Consider the following 16,605-nt stretch of genomic DNA (forward strand, 5'->3'; position numbering starts at 1 on the left):
CAATTGAATCGTTAAAATTGCAACTTTTCATTTTGGGGTTTGAGAGTTTGGAGGCGCATATCTTAGTCAATTCTTGCTCAATGTTCACGGACAGGGTGTCAAATGAGAAAGAAAAGTCCAATTAACAAATTGTATATTTCAGAATAATCCAAAATTATCAAATTATTGAACAGCAAGGATGAATATAACTGACGAGTTTCTTTTTGTGCCTGGTGTAGATGATAAAAACGTTATAAAATTACAGCCTCATTATGGATGCTAATTATATAGACTACATTACAAACTTAAACTACGAGGGAGTGTCAATAATTCCCGCAACTATTATGTATCTCCGCTCAAGCATGACTTTGATGACTATTACTTATAATTAACTAGATTTCGCGGTTCTCGTGTTGGATGGTTCTCATAATAGGCCTATCTCTAATGACCTTAAGTTTAAACTACTATGATATAGGCCTGCGTCTCTTAGTGATCAATATAGGCCTTGTCTGGTTCTGGTCCGATGAGATGCACCTGTAAATTAGTCACATGCACACTGTAATGCTTTCCGATACCCGCACTGCGCCCGTCGGTACTCCGCGCACACGCCAGTTGATACTCCGCATACGCGCTCTGCGAGCACGCGATAGCTCCGCGCGCACGCGATAGCTCGCGGACAGACGGACAAACTCTCTATAATTATTATCCTGCCGAAGCTCTTGACTGACATGTTTATCAATACTTTTGTTTGTATCGTTTGTTAGAAACTTAAAATTTGTAGCAAGCAATTTCGGTTTTCATTTCAGTTTATTACATAATAGTAAAACCGCAGAATATTAGGTTTGAAGATACTTTGATCAAAGTATACAAAAGGAGTTTTTAAGTTTCGCAGTGCAATATTCACGAGCAGAGAAGTCAAGTCGATCAAGTCTACATTTGAAAGTGTGTGTTCGATTTCCAGATTAGCCATAGCAAATCATCAGCATGCATCGTTTATGTTTCATACAAACAAAGCACCCTTCTCCCTTAAGGCACACGATCAACGGTTTTTTACCTGAATGGGTGACCAGTGAATTCCTCCAATCAATAGACTGGCAGAATGCTAAATCATTAAGAAATAAAGTAAAATAATAATCTTAACGAGTCTCTTAAAAGAAAATTCTTTGAAAATGAATTTTCAAATAATGTTAATAATTCTAGTAATCTTTGGAAAACCATTAAGAAGATTCTACCAAAAAAATCACAAGCCTGTTGATAAAATTAACACTAAGGATGGTTATACAACAACTGACAATTATACAGCCAATGAACTTAATAATTACTTCAATAAAATTAATTCCACACTTGCAAATAAATTTAACTGTACAAATCAAAACCAATATAAAAATCATCATAAGGATAGTTATGATGATCATGTTTATGATAAGAATGTAAAGTTTGTTTTTCATGAAATTTCAGTTGACTTTGTATATATTGAAATTATGAAAATGCCTAATAATAAATCACCTGGTATTGATAATATTTGTCCCAAACTTTTAAAAATTGCTGCTCCAATCATATGCTATCCACTCCCTTACATCTGTAATTTGTCTCTTGCAACATCCATATTCCCTAGTGATTGGAAGATGGCAAATACATACATACATTATAAATATTTATATAGCGCTGCTACATTTAGAACGTAGCGCTCAAAACAAAAAATACAAAACAAAGCAAAAGAAGAACATGAAGAAAATAAATAAACGAGAACTGCCTGTGAAGGCTACAAAATCTATGGAAACAAGTGTGACTTTAGAACCCTCTTGAAAATACCCACTGATTGTGATTCCCTGATACCAATTGGCAGTCTATTCCAGGTACGAGGCGCAACATAGGAGAAGGTCCTGCGTTCAGCTGACATGAGTGTTTTGATTGTGTTGTGCTCTGTCAGGAGGGTGGTATCAGAAGCAGAACGCAGGCCTGCACGCGCAGGGCAGTGCAGGGAAACACAATCAGACAGGTACTCAGGAACACTCTTGGTGAGGCATTTAGGTGAGCACAATTCATAAATCTGGTGACAAGTCAAAAGCTGAAAATTACCGCCCTATTTCTGTATTGTGTCTAAACTAATAGAACGTTCTGTTCATGATCAACTGTATGAGTATTTAATGTCAAACAATATTCTCCATCACAGTCAATCGGGTTTTCGTAAACACCATTCTACTACTACAACACTTTTAGATGTTCAGGATTTTATCCCAAGTAATATAGATAAAGGAAATACCACAGCTGCCTTGTTCCTCGATCTAGAGAAGGCTTTTGACACAATAAACCACAGGTTTCTTATTGATAAACTAAAAATATTTGGCATCAATGGTAATGCACTTTCTTTCTTTCATATCTTATCTTAGTGATAGAAAACAAGTTGTTAAAGTAGGTAATAGTCTGCCAAAATTAAATCCTATAACTATTGGTGTTCCTCAAGGATCAATTTTAGGGCCTTTACTTTTCATTATTTATGTAAGTAGGCCCTAGTCTTCCACTTTATGTAAACTGTAAAACGGTTATGTACGCTGATGACACTACATTGTTATTTAGTTCAAACGATCCTGTTTCGCTTCAAAGAGACCTTCAATAACATAAGTAATATTGCTAGCTGCTTTATGACAATAAATTAACCTTAAATATAAATAAAACAAAATGTATGCTATTTGGAACAACTAAGATTCTTGATAAATTTAACACAGTCTCATTAAATTATAATAACAATATTATTGAAAAGGTGACAAATTTCAAATTTCGGTCTGTATGAGCCTAGCGCATTAGACCGCTTGGCTACCTTTCTCGTTAGTATCCATCTTGAAACTTATTTGAACATATAATAGCAACTTCAACATAGGCCTACCACGTGACAAGCAAAGACAGAAAACGTACCATATTTTGGAATTTTATTTGCTTAAAAATATTAATGTGTATTAATAACGCTCTAACTCTTATAAATCTTATATACACGTAGGTCAGTATATGGGGCCTACCATTTTCGTGTATACACGGTCTGGATTTTTGCAATTTATAGTAGAAGTCCAATTTTTGCTCCGTGCGCAATTCAGTGTTTTAGGAATCAGGCGGCGAGCGCCATCATAGACAGAGACGGTAAAACCGCTCAGCAGTACATGTATGGTGCGTATTTTGTGCAATAAAAGAGAAGCCTGGTCTACTTAGTGAAGAGCCTGGTATATTGGTAACAAAACCTAAATGTGTGATCCAGAAAGCTGGTATGGCGATCAAGGAACAAATATTTTTCATCGATAAATGTTACAAATCTTATTTTGCGCGATATTGCCTTTCTCTCTTGGTGTATACTACTGCACTGGTACGCTCCGTTCAATTTGCACACTAAGTGATCGGAGCCTAACCAACACGGTGGATTTAAAACCGTTACGGCGATACTCACCCAATAATCATTGAAGGTTAGTTAGTAGAAGTCATTATCGAACTCCATCGTATTAGCTTGTATTAGCTTTTATTAATATTATTCATTAACATAGCCTACTTGTTTGGATTATGATGTTGTAAGCGTCTAAAATGTCAAAATAACCCAATTAAATTACACGACCAACAAAGGAAAATTCTTAAATTTAGTAAATTCGTGCCGCACACCACCTGTTAGGAATGGAGAAGTGGGCGCCATTCTGTATCGTTAGCCCCGGGCGCCACAACCCCTAGCTACGCCGCTGGTTGCTGGTTTAAAAGAAACTAAAATCCTTGTCTTTCTCTTTCTTGATCTTCTCCGGATTCTTGCTATATGTTTTCTGTTTCCGTCTTTTTGAAATCTTCAAATGGATTTATCATTCTTTATTATTCCAATCCTAATTTCCTCCAATCCGAAAGATGCCGTTGTCATTAAAGAAATAACACCTAATATGGTAAATGATGCAGTGAAACTTCCTGTCCTGTCGAATAACCAACCTGAAAATAATAAAGACATTAATATTAATACAGAATAATAACAATAATTCATTTGCTTGGTAGACAACAATGTTTTTAATTAGAGAATAAAGGTATTGGTTTTAGCCCCTGGCGTGTATCTATCGTCTCATATAACACGGGCGACATCATTAGTAAAACAACGAGGCGAAGCCGAGTTCTTTTACGCCAAAAATAATGATGTCGCCCGTGTTATATGAGACGATAGATACACGACAGCGGCTAAAAACAATACCTTTATTCTCATTCTTAAACACTTCAATTCTAATAGAAATATCATAAGTATTAAAAATTTTAATCAAATTAAATCCTACATTTTAAAAGGAACTACCTAGGACTTAAAATCGATCAGTCTTGTTGTTGCTAATCGCCAAATAGCGAGCACACGTATCGCGTTGATGCACACGCGCTGACCCGTGTGATATCGTGTCATATCACACGGGTAATGAACCAATGAGATTGCAGGAACGTTCTCAAGTGTTTAAGAATATAATATGAAGAGGAATCGGAAATGACACCAATGTGTATTTCACATATCAAATTGGCTGCTGGTGAGAAAAAAGCGAAATCTTCGGGATAACGATCCTTTGTTTCAAGTAATATTAAAGTTTCTCTTTTGTTCAGAAACCAAAAATCTGCAATCATAACATCTAAAGCTAAATTTATACTAAACTGGGCTCAAAAAGAAACTTATAATTGTTCACAAGGTCATATCTTAAAATCCTGTCTATAAAAATGAACAAAAATTACACACATGATTACTTCAATACTCTACTCTAAACACATGTCAGTAACCAAGCAGTTGTCCATGGAACACCTTCCTGGACCACATTCACAGTCCAACAGCGCATCTTCAATTTTTTTTAAATTTGTAACACATCGGACACATGTCATATATCTAATTATCACGGGTTCGATTCCTGAATCTCTGAAGGTGTTTTAATCTGAAGTTTTCGTCGGCACTTGTTCATTTACTTTGTCTTGTGTTTTTAAACTATCCATTTCACTTAACATTACCTGTAAGAAATCCACTTGACATGGTACCTAAGCCTTCAAATAAGCCGAGCCACGCTATTCCACTGGTATGCTTCGATTCATCAGTAACGTCCTTGATAACAAAGAAAATCTCCCCTCCCAGAATGCCAAAACACACGGACATCATAACCATTCCAGTGACAGTGACGAATTGGGTTGTTAGAACTAAGGATAATGCTGATAAGAAGGACGCCACATATATGAGTTGTTTGGTGGTGATCATTTTATGCAAAACGGGTAAGACTATTCTTATTGCTGTCATTCCTATTCCTCCACTAGTAGCAACTATAGAAGATTCTTTCATAGAGGCACCGTTTGAAACGGCGTAGGAGACTATGTATATAAGCCATCCAGTATATGTATAGCCCATTACGAATGATGTTATTAAGACTTGAGTAATAAAATGGATGTCCGTAAGAAGTGATAAATCTATCAGGATCAACAAAGACTTTATGAACGATGGCATTGACTTGCAGCATTCATTTCTGCCTGGTAGTTTCTTACCAGAGACGAGAAAGGACGATTCATCCACAGCTTGGTCTTTGACCGCCTCCTGCTCAATTTTGCTGTCTATTTTCATTATTGCACCACATAAAATGCTATGTGCGCAAAGACCACTTAACAAGACCAACGTTCCTCGCCAACCATAAATGTCTCGTAACATTTGAGTTACTAAAGGCATGACTGTGATCCCAAGTCCAGTTCCACAACTGTAGATAGCTACTGCAGTGTCAAAATGGACGTCAAAATAGTCTGGTATGGCTCCTCTGGCGATGACAGTTTGCAGGATAAGAAACCCTTTATTAAAAAATAGAATAAACAAATTATTGTTTCCAATTTTCGCATACTGACAAATGTACTATCACCCGTCCCCATATACAGCCTGTAACCACACTCAGAAAATTATTTGACTAGTTTTCTAGTAAAAAAAAAATCACATTTTTATATTTAATTAAAGAATAAACAGCGCAGCGGCATAACATTTGCTAATTTCTCCTGTCCCATCCCCGTGTAAAGTTGTTTAAATTCTCGTTGAGGTAGAATTCTTTTCATCTTTTCCTTCTTCCTTTTCCTTCTAAACCAAATGCCAGGATATTTTTGAAGGCCTTCTTTGCTGAGTTTATATTAGATTATTCATCATTTATAATCTCAATGTATTATGGTTTCTCAGTGGTTTTCCGCAGATGAGATTAAAAGCTATTAGCGTTTGTCTTTACAGATCAACAATGTGTTTACTGGGTTCAAATATTTTAACATAATGTTACTTAAGTATTGACAAAATATTTGGCAAAAATGTTTGTAAAAATAGTTTACAATAACATTTTTTGAAAACATTAAAAAAATATAGTTGTAGTGTGTTTTCATACAAAACGTTTTAAAACGTTATCATGACCGGACATTTTAATGTTATTAAAACGTTTTTACCTAAACCAAAAGCCAGAATATAACTTATTTAACACGTTTTTAAAACGTTTTTGTGTTTGCTGGGTATGCATGTCATGTTTCCTTTAAAATTCCATGTTTATTTGTGCTAATTACGATGAGTGGTTCTTCTTTAACATGTATATTCAAACATTAAAGGTAAAGGTATAGGAGATGATCCTGTATAAACAGTGATCGGAGTGCCCATTCTCTCTTTCATTGGCGATTGGGCCAGACTCCTCCATGTAATGTTGCTATAGGGGGATCGCTACACCTCCTCTAGAGCGAGTCTGTTACCTTCCCAGCATTTAAGAATGCCGGTACCCATTTAAACACCTGGGTGGAGAGGAGTAATCGAAATAAAGTGCCTTTGTAATGTTAGTATGTTTGTATGTTCCAGCACACGACGCGTAACCCTCTGCCCTTTTTATATGATATGTGGTTTATTTTAGAACTATATAGGCATGTCACAGTGGCTGCACAATACTTCTGCCACCTGTGCATGCAAGCATAACAGTAAATTGAAAAGCGCGCGCATGAAAGTTGTTCAATTTTGGCAAACATCCATGCCGAAAAATTAATTTCCTCATATGTGCTATTTATCACAATTGTTTGAATTTTTGATATATGGTGTGTGAAACCTTTCTGTGTCTACCATCGGTTCTTTTTAAAATAAATATTGCTTCGCTTAAGAGCTACTACCTGTTTTTATGGATTGTTGAAGATCCCTCATAAATCAATAAATATAGGCCTTTTGAAAAATCAAGATCTACCACCATTTAGCTGAAATACTAATCTTTCTAAGCATGTAAATTATTTCCGTCGACAACGAATGGCACACTTGAGGAAAACGATTTGAAGCAAAACATTTTTTAAGTGACTTTAAAGGGAGTAATATTCCAAACCACAATAGCTCTAAGCCATTGTGTGTGTCCAAGGCCACACCATTTTTGTATACGCGGTGTAATAGAGGGGCTGTTCCTTTTACCGTTTCTCTTCCCATGTTAATCCAGATAACAAAATGTTAATTTAAAGTCTCATTGCAAATGAATTTTTATCTTTACTTTTCGGATTTTGCTTTGAGCAATGGTGACACATACCATATTTACAGAAAAAATAAAAATTCTATTCCAAACACCGTCAAAATGTCAAATTTTGTATTTTTTGTATTATATTAAAGTAATTAACTGTAGATTCTTTACTCAACATCATAACAGGTTCATACTTGACAAATTCATGATGAGTGTAAAGACTTTCATTAAATATTGAAAAAACCCAAAATTACTCATGCCTAATTTACATAATAATATCATGAATACATAATTAGCTGTAATAAGCTAATTTGCATAATTGATTACTTTTTGTGTATTTTTTGTTATCAATTGAAAGAACTTTGTATACATATGTTTGTGAAAAAAACCGCACCCTGATATCATGTACGGTTTTCTTTTGGCATCAATTTTGCATATTAATTAGCTGAACTTAGTCATTTTTTCAACTTTTATTTGTCTGCAGATTGGCCGGAATTACTAAAATAGTATATTTGGTTAATTTATTATAATTATTCAAATATAGATTTTTTAATTTTGTTTTCTTTGACGAACTTAACAAAGATAGGCAATTAACCTGTGATACTTAAATTAACGTTGCTTTTTCAAGCAAGTGTCCAAATAAACCTTCAAAATCTCGAAATGTGCCAATTTTGTCATTATAGCAATTTGTGGCAGATTTGCATTCCATTTGTGAGCATCTTAAAATTGACACTACGTCACAATGCATTGACCGATTTCAATTCGGTTTTTGATTTTGATGCTTTAATAAAGGTCATTCATGTAGAAACATTAAATAACGTGTTTCTACTGCCCTTATTTTTGAGGTGATATACCTAACCTCGAGTTTCAAAAAACACCTAGTGAACATTTTTTGAATTAACTACTAAATTTCGAAACTCCATTTTTTCACACCACTTTCCACTACTTCGAAGGAATGGTGATTCTTGCATTCCCAATTTCATTGCAATATGATTCAATACATGTTTTCTCTGCAAAATTGGTTATGTGCATGTAAATAAAATTTGACTACGAACAGCTGACAGATGGTAAAAAGATTACAAACTAATAAATATATATAATTAATTTGTACGGCGGTTTCGTACTATCGATGGTATATAAGGGTCATTCAACAAGTTTTATCGCCATCATCACATCTCTGTTATCTTACGTGCCAGGATATTGAAATCACACATGCTTATACTCTAAACTCTTGGCTACAAAATATAGGTTATTTGATGAAAATGTGTGAATTTGTGGATTTATGTATGTACCAAATCTGTACTCACTTTAACAACCACAAATCAAATTTTAATTAAACAACTTTATTTTATTGCCAAGATTTAGGAGTACAATCATGTATAATTTCAATATCCTGACATGTAAGATAACAGAGATGTGATGACGGAGGTAGAACTTTTTGAATGACCCTCATATTTTACCAAACAAGCAACTTTTCTTCCTAAAAAACGACGCACGTTCACAGTGTAATTACCATCGGCTCGATTTTACATGTGAAGGAGCTTGAATCATATCGAATAGGTCTAGCCTCACCCACCCCTTCAAGCCCCGCCCTCTCCTCTAAAAAAGAAAAGAAGGGAAAACCGAAACAAAACAAAAAAACAATTAAAGAATTTTTGAGCGATTTCGAATTATTTTTAACTCTGAGGGGCATCCCTTGGGTTCCCACCAGAATGTCAATTATAGTCGCATTTGGGGACACAATGCCACTATACAAAATGTATTGTTTTATCTCAGAATTTGTTATCAAAATCGTATTTCGGAATTGTTTCCTATCTGAGTTAATAAATAGTCTTACCGACAAAACTTAGTCCAAGAAGAAATGTTGGAGGATTTGGAGCACACGCACAAATTAATAAACCTATCGTTGCTATGGTTCCGCAGAAAGTGAGACTAGCTTGACCTAGTGACCTCTTGACTAAAGCGTTGGAAGCCAAACCTGGAACATAAAGACATATAATGAAAGACAAAGATAAGAAGACTAGTTTGCGTCTGACGTCACTGTCAATCAAAGTTTCTAATAGCGCGTATAAGGAAGGTCGATTCATCTGGCTGGTGCCGATCGGAGAAAAGAAATAGCAGTGAATGGCGAAAATTACGTACTCTTACAAGGCAAAAAGCAACTTTTCTAGGCATTATGGACATGGTGCCTTCACCAAAGAAAGTTTCCTGCTATTAAGACCTAACTTTTGAGATGGTTTGTATGTTTGATGGTGCAAAATTAACAATAAGGCGCCCGGTTTACCGCCGTGTTCAGCAACTCATATCATCACGACAAACCGTGCTCGGAGTTTGATTGACAGATGACGTCAGACGCAAACTAGTCTTTTTATCTTTGTCTTTCATTATAGTTACATAGGTTAACAGTTCATGATTCGTATTGTAACCAATTTGATTTGAAAATAGGTTTCAATTTTGGTCATGTAAAATTATGCGAGAGTCCCTTTCATATTTAGTCACAGTTTTGTGCCGACATCGATAGAGTGCTCTTTTATTGAATAACTGATAAAAGCATAGGTTCTGTATATTGAAATACACCCTTGCATCTCATTATAACCGACTCTATAGTAAGCATAGATTAATAACACATAATTATTATATTGGAATATTCGATGTCTGTGCTCTTTATGCGTACTTGACCTGGCGACATCGCTCATCTTACGCGCGAACGTTATTTTATGCACGCTCGCACTATTTGCGCTATTTTTGAGTCGAGTCCGCTGACGCAAACCTGACTTAGAGTCAGCAACAAGCCCACATTCCGCGGTATGATAGTAGATTATATTCATGAACTGAAGAGATACAGAAGAACTTCAAACAGTCAAAGTCTCAGCAATAATGAGTGCCGATCGTTCCATGAAGTGCGACAGACGAAACTGCTACGCACATATCGCGTATTTTTACGGTCTTTCTCGTATACGCAAAGGCACGTAAACGCTGGAGTGATTGTTAGGCACGCACGGTCGGCCCTCATGAATATGTGAGAATTCACAGCATACAAAGCACGGGGACTTTGACTGATTGAAAAATAGTCTGCATAATTAGTCTGCGGTAATATTACTATACTGAGTCATGATAATTATACGGAGCCTCAATAAAACACTGTCACTGGATCAGATGTCAGATGATTTATATATATATATATAGGCTTACCTAGAACACATCCAAATCCAAACAGAAATGATATAGACCATCCAACAACCCATGTGTAAGTTGCAAACTGCTCCTTGATATCTGGTAATAAGACGCTCAAACTTTTCATAAGACCTTGCTGTAGGAGCATCACCCCAGTAACAGAAGCTAGTACCAGCCACGACGTTGCACGTTCTTTGTCTCGTTTCATATTGAATATTCTTTGTATGATTTGTGAAAGTTTGTACTGTGCTTTTGGATTTGTACGTACAACAAAGCATTTATTTCAGATGAGTCTGGCTCTACCAATTAACTATTAACTGGTTTGCAACACAATTGCATTTTTGCGTGAAATTTACGGGTAGGCGTTATCGGTGACGGTGTTCCGTTGATGTATTCTATGGATATTAAAGTGTAGCCATCCACAGACATAATACTGACTTCCATACGCCATGCATACATTCGGTTAGCCCGATTTCCCTAAAATGAAACTGGTCGACGCGCGCAAAATGGAAATACGTAACAATTTTCGTGAAAATTTGCACCAGGTAAGGTGGGCTCGAATCCACAACCACCCCAGCAAACACAAAACGTTTTCGACATCATTCGCAAAAGGTTATAAAAGGTTGTTAGAAAACGTTAAAATGTCGGGTTATATAAAGGGTAAATTAAGAGTATAAAACGTTTGCATAACCTTAAAAAACATTTTTTGATAATCTACTGCTCAGCAAACAAAAATGTTTTACAGTAAACATTTAACTGTTGGGTTATATAAAGGGTATAAAAACGTTTTAATAACATTCCAAAAACAATCTTGAAAACTTGATACAAAACATCCTAAACAGAATGTTATTTGGGGTTTAAAATATTTTGCGAAAAATGTTTGCCCAAAATATTTTCAATAACGTTTTAAAAACGTTTTCATAACCCGACATTTAAATTATTTCTTATTTTGCATGACAAACCCAGAAATATTACTCACGGCTTGAGCTTTCGCCATCTTGGCTGATGGCTTGATCACAAGTGTCTGTTGTGATCCGGTCCACTGCGTTTCCCGCGGAGGTTGGATGCACTCTCACTCCCAGGGTTGAAAGTTGGTTTTAGCAGTGGATCATATACGTGACTGAGAGAATAAGCCCCGTCGTCGCGGTTGATAGTTTTGGCCCCCTTTCTGCGTATCTGTATTGCTTCTCTAAATCTACGTGATGTGGCGTTAGAGTCTTTGTCTAGAATGCTTGCCTCTTCCCAGTTGATGACGTGATTTTCCTGGGCGATATGATCTGTAATTGCGGATTTATGTTGTTCTGTAGTAGAAGCCTTTCTGTTGGACCTAGTGAATTTAGTGTCTTTGAGAGTTTCGGAGTCTTTCTGGTGTTCCTTTATCCGGACTCCAAAGGGTCTACCAGTTTCGCCGACATACGATTTATCGCAGCCTTTGCAGGGGATGTCATAAACTGCATCACTGGTTTCCTAACATTCACCCACCGCTGTAAAGACAATGGCATTACTCCGTCTAGCCTCAAAATCCGCTGTCCAATCAACACGGAAAAGGCAAGAAATATCATCAAAAAAGCGGAGAAAGACCTAATCGGTGAGCGTATTCGTGTAGTAAACAACAAAATCAAATGTTTAGAACGCACGCAAAAATCACAGAAAAATGATCTAGAAACACTAAACATCGACCCGGAAGTGTGTGAACACATTGAAGCACATTTGGTTACGAAGCGAAAATCGGTCGAAAACAAAACAAAATTGAGACACAAGGAGAAATTAGATCGTCTCAAAATCAAACATGAAGCCAAAAGCAAGAAAGAGAGCAACTCCGAGCCAGACCTGAGTGGTACCCAGTTGAAGAAGTGGAGAGATAAATGGGTCAAAAACATATCCGATAAACCTTTGTCGGAACCACAACAGAAACTGTTAGCCCGTGGATTGAATTTTGCTGTATCGGTTAACAAGATCCCCCATGATGAGTACATCGTGGCGTGCGAAACAGCATGCAAGAAATTGCCATGGGAAGAGGCACAAAGTCTGAGAGCAGAGGTAGTAGGCACTTTAAAAGCAGCAAAAACTCCAAAGTCCAACATAACCAAGGAAGAACGAGTGGCACTAGGTGAGCTTAAGAAATCTAAAGATCTTTTAATCATGGGTGCTGATAAAGGAAAGTGTACAGTGGTACAGTCTAAAGATAGTTATGAACAGAAAGTTAATGAGATGCTTAGCGACCAAAACACCTATGAAAAGTTAAGCAAAGACCCCACTCCTAAGTATAAAAGGAAGTTGGTTGAAATCATGAAAAGACTCAAATCTGAAAATAAAATAGATGAAGGCCAGTACAGGTTATTATACCCTACGGCGGAAAATACCCCAGACTCTACTGCACCACCAAGATCCACAAACCTGGAAATCCCATACGGCCAATAGTCGACTACACAGGATCTATTGGGTATCAGACTTCCAAAGCACTTGCTGAAATCCTTGCTCCACTAGTAGGCACATCTGAACACCATGTGGTCAATTCCAAATCCCTAGCCGAGGAAATGACAGGTGTCTACATTGATGACGGCGATATTTTTAATTCGCACGACGTAGTGTCGCTATTTACCAACACGCCAATTGAGAAATGTCTGGACATCATCAAGACCCGGCTGGAAGACGATAATACACTCAAAGAAAGAACAAAATTAAACGCCGATGACATCATTGAGCTCCTTCAATTCATCCTGACCACCACATATTTCAGTTTCCGTGGGCATATTTACCGCCAAATTTTCGGTGCTGCTATGGGTAGCCCTGTCAGCGCAATTGTTGCCAACCTTTTTATGGAGTGGCTGGAGAAGGAAGCCATCATGACAGCTCCGATCGATTGCAAACCAAAATTTTGGAGGAGATATGTGGATGATGTACTGGAAATCATTCAAAAGGACAGCACACAGAAACTTACCGATCACTTAAACACGATCGATCCAACCGGCAGCATCAAGTTTACGCATGAAGAGGAAGACCAAGGGAAAATCCCATTCTTAGACACCCTTATTGTGCGCAAGGAAGATGGTTCTGTAAAGTTGCTCGTATACCGTAAGAAGACGCATACAGACCAATACCTAAACTTCCAATCCCAACACCCCCTCCATCAAAAACTTGGTGTCATCAGAACACTTATGGACAGAAAAGACAACATAGTAACTGAAGAAACTGACAAAAGGATGAGGAAAACAAAATCAGAAATGCTCTATCAGATTGTGGCTACCCCAAATGGGCACTAGACAGAGTGAAACAACAGATGAAGGATAAACCGCAAAAACAAAAGAAATCAAAGAAATTGGAAGAAACACCATCAAGAGGCATGGTAGTGATACCGTATGTGGAAGGACTGGCAGAAAAGCTACAGAGGATCTTCCAAAACACAAGATCTCCACAGCGATGCGTCCAACAAACACCTTGAAAAACATCTTAGTTCACCCAAAGGACAAGAAAGACATTATGGAAACCAGTGATGCAGTTTATGACATCCCCTGCAAAGGCTGCGATAAATCGTATGTCGGCGAAACTGGTAGACCCTTTGGAGTCCGGATAAAGGAACACCAGAAAGACTCCGAAACTCTCAAAGACACTAAATTCACTAGGTCCAACAGAAAGGCTTCTACTACAGAACAACATAAATCCGCAATTACAGATCATATCGCCCAGGAAAATCACGTCATCAACTGGGAAGAGGCAAGCATTCTAGACAAAGACTCTAACGCCACATCACGTAGAATTAGAGAAGCAATACAGATACGCAGGAAGGGGGCCAAAACTATCAACCGCGACGACGGGGCTTATTCTCTCAGTCACGTATATGATCCACTGCTAAAACCAACTTTCAACCCTGGGAGTGAGAGTGCATCCAACCTCCGCGGGAAACGCAGTGGACCGGATCACAACAGACACTTGTGATCAAGCCATCAGCCAAGATGGCGAAAGCTCAAGCCGTGAGTAATATTTCTGGGTTTGTCATGCAAAATAAGAAATAATTTGATCTACAACCCTACTGATGCATCTGTTTACGGCCGACATTTAAATGTTATTGAAAGGTTTTGGAAAAAACATTTTAAGAACATTTCTGTGTTTGCTGGTTTCCAATATTTTAACATATTGTTATTTAAGTATTGACACAATATTTGGCAAAAATGTTTCCAAAAATAGTTTACAATAAAAATTTTTGAAAAAATTAAAAATATTGTTGTAGTATGTTTTCATACAAAACGTTTTAAAACGTTATCATGACCTTTATATAAACCGACATTTTAATGTTATTAAAATGTTTTTACCTAAACCAAAAGCCAAAATATTACTTATTTAAAACGTTTTTAAAACGTTTTTGTGTTTGCTGGGCCCAGCATACACAAAACGTTTTCGACATCATTCGCAAAAGGTTATAAAAGGTTGTCAGAAAACGTTTAAATGTCGGGTTATATAAAGGGTATATTATGAGTATAAAACGTTTTCATAACCTTAAAAAACATTTTTTTGATAATCTACTGCTCAGCAAACAAAAAAGTTTTGCAGAAAACGTTTAAATGTCGGGTTATTTAAAGGGTATAAAAACGTTTTAATAACATTGACACAAAACATTCTAAACAGAATGTTATTTTGGAGTTGACAAAATATTTTGCGAAAAATGTTTGCCCAAAATATTTTCAATAACGTTTTAAAAACGTTTTCATGACCTTTATATAACCCGACATTTAAATGTTATTAAAAGGTTTTGCAAAAACATTTTAAGAACATTTCTGTGTTTGCTGGGTTCAAATATTTTAACATAATGTTATTTAAGTATTGACACAATATTTGGCAAAAATGTTTGCAAAAATAGTTTACAATAACATTTTTGAAAACATTTTAGAAATATTGCGGTAGTGTGTTTTCATACAAAACGTTTTAAGACGTTATCATGACCGTTATCATGACCTTTATATAAACCAAAAGCCAAAATATAACTTATTTGAAACGTTTTTAAAACGTTTTTGTGTTTGCTGGGTAATCAGCGCCAATATTGCAACATTGAAATAAACAACTATACAAACATCCAACCCCACCCCATCCGGTAGGCAATGAGGATAAAGTACCTTGCCCAAGGACACAACACGTTGGCACAAGTGGGGTTCGAACTCGCAACCTATGGATTATGAGAAGATCTGGTATTGTGTGCATGAATCGTACTACCGTAAAGGCTCTTGACGTCTTTTACGGGCTAAATCATTTTTGAAATTATGTGCTCGATACATGAAGGAAGGTTTTAGGAAGGTTTTATTTCAAATTCTAATGGTGACCAGTAGGTCAAATTGCTAGAATTTACAATAATCACACCTGAACAAAAACAATGCAATTTGCAGGCAGCAGCTTAATCAGCACCAATATTGCAACATTGAATCAAACCACTATACAAACATCCAACCCCACCCACCCGGTAGGCAATGAGGATAAAGTACCTTGCCCAAGGACACAACACGTTGACACAAGTGGGGTTCGAACTCGCAACCTATGGATTATGAGAAGATCTGGTATTGTGTGCATGAATCGTACTACCTTAAATAAAATAATTTGAGAATATTCCTGGAATATTATAACATTTATACATATAGATCGCTTTCTGAAGTTTGTGAATGTCATAAACAGTGAGGCTTTTAAGTGAAGCAAAGAGAGGTGGAGTATGGGCAAGATAGTTTGTATTTGAACACAGTCTAATTATTCGCTTCTGTTTAATGTTAATTTTGTTTAAGTTACAATTATTTGGATCAGCCCAAATGTTATTGCAATAATCAATGTGGGGGCAAAATCAGACTTGTATACAATGAAAACAGAGTTCCTGGAGGTAAAACATGCTTGAGTCAGAAAAAAATACCAGAATATTTTAATAGACACAATATTAGTTACATATGTTGTATGATGGAATTTTCGAAAAATAGAAAGGACAGATATTGGTGCGTAGTTACAGATTTTGTGCTGGTCATTATTC

Source organism: Amphiura filiformis, chromosome 18 (assembly GCF_039555335.1).
Source record: "Amphiura filiformis chromosome 18, Afil_fr2py, whole genome shotgun sequence".
Lineage (NCBI taxonomy): Eukaryota > Metazoa > Echinodermata > Ophiuroidea > Amphilepidida > Amphiuridae > Amphiura > Amphiura filiformis.